Consider the following 8,001-nt stretch of genomic DNA (forward strand, 5'->3'; position numbering starts at 1 on the left):
GACAAAATAACAAAAGTATATAATTTCTAAAATAATACCTGTGGATGGTATCGCGAAAGCCGCATTAAAAAACTGAAAAATAAAACCTTTGTAAAAAAATATTTTATAATTAAAACAGACAATAAGTTAATCAATATTATAAAGAAAAGAGATACATATTTTTGTATGTGTAATAACTAAAAAACTACTCTTCCTATTTCAACAATTCTTACACTATTTAAAAGCTACGTCAGAGAGTAACATAGGCTATATCTTTTAATTTCACTCTGACGAAGTCGCTAACAGTTAGCAGTAATAAAGTCAAAAAACTACTATTTCAGACAGATTTTAATAATTTTTTAATTTCGCTCTTTTGAAGTTATGAACAAAAACTAATCATTACATACGTACGTAAAAAATAACATTCAATTGAAAATTATAAATTGCTATAATTTCAAAATTTTAATAGCAAATATTTTTTTAATGAAATTTGCGGATACTTTTTTGAAAATGTTTTCAAATTCTCAAACAGTATTTATTAAATATTTACAAGGTATAATTAATAAATAAAAACTTACTCCAAACAATAATAAAATGTTTATCATTGTTATTTTGTTAATCCAAAAATGTCCTGCAAACTCTATTACTTAAACGCAACTGAAATCTAACCAAACATATGTCTAAAACATCTGCACGTTACAAAACAATTGGTTACTAATTTGCATAAACAAATTAGATTCATAAAAATACTTTTTCGTTTGACGTAGTTTCTATTTGATGTCATTCCTTTCTTAAAGTTTGTCTAAATTAGATAGATTAGTTTGATAAATGACGCATATGAAGTATCGAATTCAATTTGTATGAAGACAAATGCCGTACTTAATAGACAGGTATCGTAGTGACGAAACACGCTGCGAACAATTATGAACTACGAGCTGTTGCCCGCGACTTCGTACGGGTGGTATTAGAAAACATACAAACTATATAAATTACAAAAAGCTACGTATCCCTCGGGAACCGGACATTTCTCGGAGATGAAGCTTATCCCATGTGTACTCCAGACTTTGTTTTATATCTGTGCCAAATTTCAATAAGATATGTTGAACCGTTGCAGAATGATCGAGTAAACATTAAAAAACTAAATTAATGAATCCCACAGGAACAGTACCTATTCCAGGGATAAAAAGTAGCCTATGTGTTCTTCCAGACTATGCTCTAAACCTGTGCCAAATTTCATGGAGATCCGTTCAGCCGTTTAGACTACAAACGCTAACAAACATCCATCCATCCATCTAAACTTTCGCATTTATAATATTAGTAAGAAGTAAGATTGATATTCGGTTTTAATAATTATCGAACTCATCTAGTTAGTGTATTGTTTTTTAAATAAATTAAAATTATATATCTATACTAATATAATAAAGCGAAAACATACACCACCTTGTGACGTAAGATGTCAGCAATTCCAGCACATTTTTGAATTATTATTTTTTTAATAAAAACCCCTACTATTACGTCACTCTTTAGGCTACATATTTTCACGCTATTAAACTTAGGGGGTAAATAAATTGGAAAAAACCTTCATGTGGGAAAGGGACCATAAACTACAAGCTGCCAACATTAAGGAAGCAAGGATATTATGGTAACGGTAATTTTTATATGCAATTGAGAGTTTGACACAATAAAATGAAGTTTTTATAATTTCGAGGATGAAGCCGCACGGGAACAGCTAGTTTTAAATTAAACGCATACATTTGTAGGAAATGTAACAATTTTTCATACTTTATTGACTGAATAGACGATTATTTAAGTTTTTTATTTGTACAAGTGTAAGTTAACGCGTATAACCTCAAATAGCTAATGATTTATTACATTTACATTCATTTGCGTATTATATTGTTTCAATATTTAATGCTATTGTTTTATTTCTATACTATATGTTGCCCCAAACTTCGTCCGCATTGAATTAATGTAGCCTATGTTATTCTCGAACACATCAACTATACTTATAAGATAGACTAGCTGTTCCCGTGCGGATTCATCCGCATGAAAATACGAAAATTTTATTTTATTCTTCACATGTGTCAAATTATCAATTGCAAATGTCAAAATCACATGACATTACAAACATAGCCAATCTTGTTTCCTTGATGTTGGCAGCAACTTATGGTCTCTTTCCTACATTAGGGTTTTTATCCAAAATATTTAACCCCCAAGTTTAATAGCGTGAAATTATATAGCCTAGAGCGTGACGTAAGTGTAGGGCTTTTTACTAAAAAAAGGAATTATTCAAAAATATGCTGTAATTGCTGACATCTTAGGCAACAAAGAAGTGTGTGTTTACGCTTTATTATAATTGTATGGATTAGTTTGATAAATGACGTATATCAACGAACGAGTTAAATTTGTATGAAGGCAAATGCCGTACTTAAGACAGTGAGAAGTACTTAAGAAGAGTGATGACAGATACGTATGATAGAGTTATGTGGACGACTAAAACCTGCCACTACTGGAGTAGAATAAGAAGAAAGATGAGACGCAAATATTCAATCAATAAACTTCAGATAGAGACAAAAAAACACCATAACTATAATGTATTTATTTATTGAAAATCACACTTAAAAACCTGCGCTCTGCAGTCAAGATTCGTAAATTTGTTAATCTACATTGACACTTCCGTCGTTTACATCTGGCAGCTTGACTTTGATGCCTTTCACATACTGCATAGCTAATGCTCGTCTTTTACTTCGTAGGTTGTATGTATATGCACTTTGTGGTCGATTTTGTACAATACTTTCAAACAGTGGTGGTTCACCATATACTGGTTGAATTAACCCACTGCCTGAATATGAAGTTGGAACTTCGCCTGTAAAAGAAAAATTGTTAGTGTTGCCACAACTTCGATCGTGTGGTAAATCATTACTGATTTGACGAACCACATTCCAAGTATTAATTGTCTCAAAGACAAGGAATGTATAGACTATAGTGTGTCTAAATAATTTAGATTAGTTTGACAATTCATTTCAAATTTAGTGGGGATGGGTTGTGTAAAATAAGTCATGAATCTTATCGATTTTCGATTTATATTCTTATAGAAGTTGGAATCGATAGATTTATAGTCATAACACATGAATTAAAAACACACTGTTTTCTCAAATTAATAATGACCGTAACAAATAAAGAGAGCAAATAAATGTTTATTACTACCACAGCCGTGCGTAATCGAATTGGATTTCGCTCTTATTTCTGTCATCGCTAAATTCTCTACATTATAATCAATACTAGAATTGTCTTATAAATTAGTTAATAAAAAAATAATAATTTTAGTTGAGTTCGATAATTATTTAAACCGAATATCGATAGTTTAAAATTGTTCGCTGCGTGTTTGTTTCATCACTACGATACCTGTCTATTAAGTATGGCATTAGCCTTCATACAAATTGAATTTGATACTTCATATGCGTCATTTATCGAATAAATGTCAAAAGTTTTTTTTTGTATAATTTTTTTTGTGTCTAATAAATGTTTTTTTTGGTTTTTTTTTCACCGGTAATTTCTCTAACAGGCAATATATAAGTTGTTAAGTTTAGTACGCCATTTCGTGTACGGGTATCGACATTTTACAGAATTACTAGCTGTTCCCGTGCGGATTCATCCGCATGAAATTATGAAAATTTTATTTTATTGTTTACATTTGTCAAATTATCAAAATGGGACATGACAAACCTTGGCAATCTTGCTTCCTTGATGTTGGCAGCAACTTATGGTCTCGTTCCCACATTAGGGTTTTTATCAAAAAATATTAACCCCCTAAGTTTAATGGCGTGAAAATAGCCTAAAGCGTGACGTAAGTGTAGGGCTTATAAAGGATTATTCAAAAATATACTATAATTGCTGACATCTTAGAAAACAAAGAGGTATGTGTTTACGCTTTTTTATATTAGTATTGTGATAGATATAGATGAAATATTATTTTTAACTGACAATATTAACATACCTCGAGGTGCTGCCAGCGCGCTCAGGACCTGCAGAATAACATCAAATATGAAAGACGTGCTGTTGCCCGCGACTTCGTACGCGTGGTATTACAAAACATACAAACTATAAAAATTACATAAAGCTACGCATCCCTCAGGAACCGGACATTTCTCGGGGATGAAGCTTATCCCATATGCACTCCAGACTTTGTTTTATATCTGTGCCAAATTTCACTAAGATATGTTGCACCGTTGCAGAATGATCGAGTAAACATTAAAAAACTAACTAACTATTCCAGGGACAAAAAGTAGCCTATGTGTTCTTCCAGACTATGCTCTAAACCTTTGCCAAATTTTATGGAGATCCGTTCAGCCGTTTATGCTACAAACGCTAACAAACATCCATCCATCCATCTAAACTTTCGCATTTATAATATTAGTAAGATAGATTACGGTTGATAGCCATCTGACATTGACAGCCAAATGTCATAGAGAAGGACGTGTCTGGTTGTGGTTCTGCGCGCACACCTTTGACTAACTATGCAACTGCTTAGTGTCGCTTTGATTCCTATGAGATTGCATGGAGGTGCACACTTCTAGATTTTCAGTGCAACTAAACAGTTGTATTGGCTGCGAAACAATCGACAATCGCAACAGTTGTGCGATGGTTTAGTCAATTGTGTGCGAACGATCTATAAATGATGTGATCTGTTTGACGTACTTTGATTTCACTCCTTTATTATTCTCTCCTATTTAGATCTACCTTTTTCTATATAACAAAAGGTGGCAAACGAGCAAGCGGCCACCTGAATCCGCCAAAATGGCGAAGCGACCGCTGCCCATAGACATCCGCAATTGCAAATGCGTTGCCTACTCTTATCCGACAGAGGAGATGCACATAAAGATGATATTTCCCCTACCTATGTATCTCCTCCTCTGTTAAATCCACTTTCCCTTCCCATCCTCTCCTTATAAGAAAAGGGCGGTAAAGAAAAAGGGACTTAAATTAGGCCTCCGGCACCACACTCATCAGACGAAACACGGAATTGCTTCCACTTCACGCCTGTCTTCTGTGTGGTTGTGGTATTACTCCGGGCGTGCCGGCCCTGCAGTGCTAAGATGTTAAAGCGGGCACTACCACTGTTAACTACCTATGAAATCTAGTTTCAGACTTAAACACATTTTACATAAAAAAATATAGTTACACGGCTATATTTTAGCGATGTAACATTTTAGAGTCCAATCTAATCCGACACGCTTCTTCTTAACATGACAAACTAGCTTTCGCCGGCGACTCCGTCTCCGTGGAATTAAAAAACAAAAGTGAGTAGCTTATGTGTTCTTCCAGACTCAGACATCTATACAAAATTTCATCGAGATCCGTTCAGCCATTTAGGCTACAAACTCTAACAAACATCCATCTAAACTTTCGCATTCATAATTCTAAAGTTTAGATGTTTGGAAGAGCGCTTTTGTTTATTTATTTCATTTGAACGGAGTCGCAGTCGAAAGCTAGTAGATTTATAAGTCCTTAACATTACAAAATAACTTACACTGAGCGTAAAAATGAGGAAAACAGTGAACTGACACATTTTTTGGCTTACAAACCAAACAAGACTATAAAAAACCTAATACTCGACTATCACTCCCTAACTACAGTTCTGGTACCATTTTATATAAGAACCGAAACACCGGAAATGTCAGCGTTGTAAATAAAAATGCAATAAACCGACCCCCATTCAGTTGTGCAAACTTAATCTTCGTTATTTATGGAATGAGTTGCTATTTATACAGGGTGATTCTTAACAGACGAATGAACTGCTTTGTGAAGTTAGAATGTCAAAATTCAGGCACAAATGACAACGAAGGTCCTTGACTTGGACACCAATTACCGCAGCTGATCCCGGAAGACATTCAGACAGCAAGTGGAACACAGACGGTGCGAGGGGAGCATGAACGGGGCGAGCGGGGGACATATACCGGCACAAACTCGTACTTTACTCCGCGCCTGATCGTTCTACCGGCAATAGGGAATATGCATGTATTTTTTTTCTTTTTTCAACGATTGAGCTAAAAATTCTTAAGGTCAAAAAGTCAAAAATCGATTCATTTTTATTATTCCTGGTACAAATAAGTGGTAACGGTTTTTTTTATTTTAAAGTTGGTTTTGATATCGTGTTTACAGTAAAATACTTCAAGAGTGTATTTCTATATAAACTAACGTAAATGAACTGTGTATTGTCAACACAGCGACGCCATATTAGATAAGCCACTTGCTTCGACCAATAGTGTGCGTTTTAGAACTTAGCGAGGGAATTTGAAAAAGACACTTTTAAAGGATTAAATTTTGTCACTAAATCATACTATATTTAAAAAATCTTTGCAGGAATGTTTTTATAGTTATAAAGTATACTAAAAAAAAGTTTGGTACAATTTGGCGTCATATGCATATTGCCTATTCGTAGTGACAAAACGCTCGGTAAAAATGCCGAACCTGGGATAATGTGAATAGCTTATATGAATTGTAGCCACTAGCCCTTCCGGTAGATTTACCGGCGCGGCAGATCTGCCCGTCCGTAGTGGGAACCTGGCCTTACATGGCAATCTTGCTTTCTTAATGTTGGCAGCTTGTAGTTTATGGTCTACTAGCTAGGCCATCCGTGCTGGTTTAGTGAGCAAGGCGCATATCTTTGAGTGATTTGGAGTTGAGCAAGCAGAAACGAGTAATTTGGGATGATGTGGTTTGTGAATGGCAGAAATGACGGACAAAAGATACAAAAGGTCGGGAGCTGTTTCGCTTTTTCCCGGACGTAAGGGCTCGACTCAGGGCCACCTGGGTCGCAACCGACTACCAAGTCTTGCAGATCCTCAGCGGCCATGGATGTTTTAGAAAGAGACTGTACGATATGACACTGGTCGAATCGAGTATGTGTGAGTGCGGTGAGGATGAGGAGGATGCTCATCACGTTCAGTGGGAGTGTCCTCAGTATGCAGACCTGTGAATGAATATGATGGATGGGATTATTCGGCGGGATCCGGGTCCGATTTATTATCTGGATCTTGTCAACAACGGGACGAACTAGGCTGCGTGAGTTCGCGCATCGATGGCATCATCGAAGATGCAGGCTAGAATGCGCTGGAGTGGATGCCCGACTGCGATGGTGTTCATGTTTCGTCATGCCCATTAGGGGGAGAGTGACTCAACACTAAGGAACGGACGAAATAACTTGTAGGGAGTCAAGAAGGTGCGTGCGGAGCGGAAACCGGCCAAACCGCGCGCCCCTCCCGCGATTCGGCCCGTATGACCCGATGGTCGGTGGGGTCATGGGTGGTGGTGGTCCACTAGCTGTTCCCGTGCGACTTCATCCGTGTAAAATTATGAAAATTTTATTATATTGTTTACATGTGTCAAATTGTCAATTGCAAATGTCAAAATGACAAGACATGACAAAACTTGGCAATCTTGCTTCCTTGATGTGGGCAGCAACTTATGGTCTCTTTCCCACATGAGGGTTTTTATCCAAAATATTTACCCCCTAAGTTTAATGGCGTGAAAGTATATATCCTAAAGCGTGACGTAAATGTAGGGGTTTTTTTAAAAAGAAAGAATTCTTCAAAAATATGCTGCAATTGCTGACATCTTACGAAACAAAAAGTGTGTGTTTACGCTTTATTATAAAATAGATTTCCCACATGAAGGTTTACAAATTTACCCCCTGAGTTTAATAGCGTGAAAATATAGAGCTTAAATTATGGTCGTTAGTGTAGGGTTTTTTTTAAAGAAAAATATATTACGTTGCTGACATCCTACGTCACGAAGTAACGTGTATTTACTCTTTATTATATTAGTATAGTATAGATTATTATGAAAAGGAAACAGAAAATTCTATTTATTTAAACACCGTAATACAACTTCCTTGGACATTAAATGTATTAAAAGCAAATAAAAAAAGCAATATATTATATAAAACAAACATATTAATGGCCACACATTCAATTAAAAACAAAAGCATAGTTTACACAACTGAAATTTAGGGTAAATTTA

This window comes from Papilio polytes, unplaced genomic scaffold (assembly GCF_000836215.1).
Source record: "Papilio polytes unplaced genomic scaffold, Ppol_1.0 DF821845.1, whole genome shotgun sequence".
NCBI lineage: Eukaryota > Metazoa > Arthropoda > Insecta > Lepidoptera > Papilionidae > Papilio > Papilio polytes.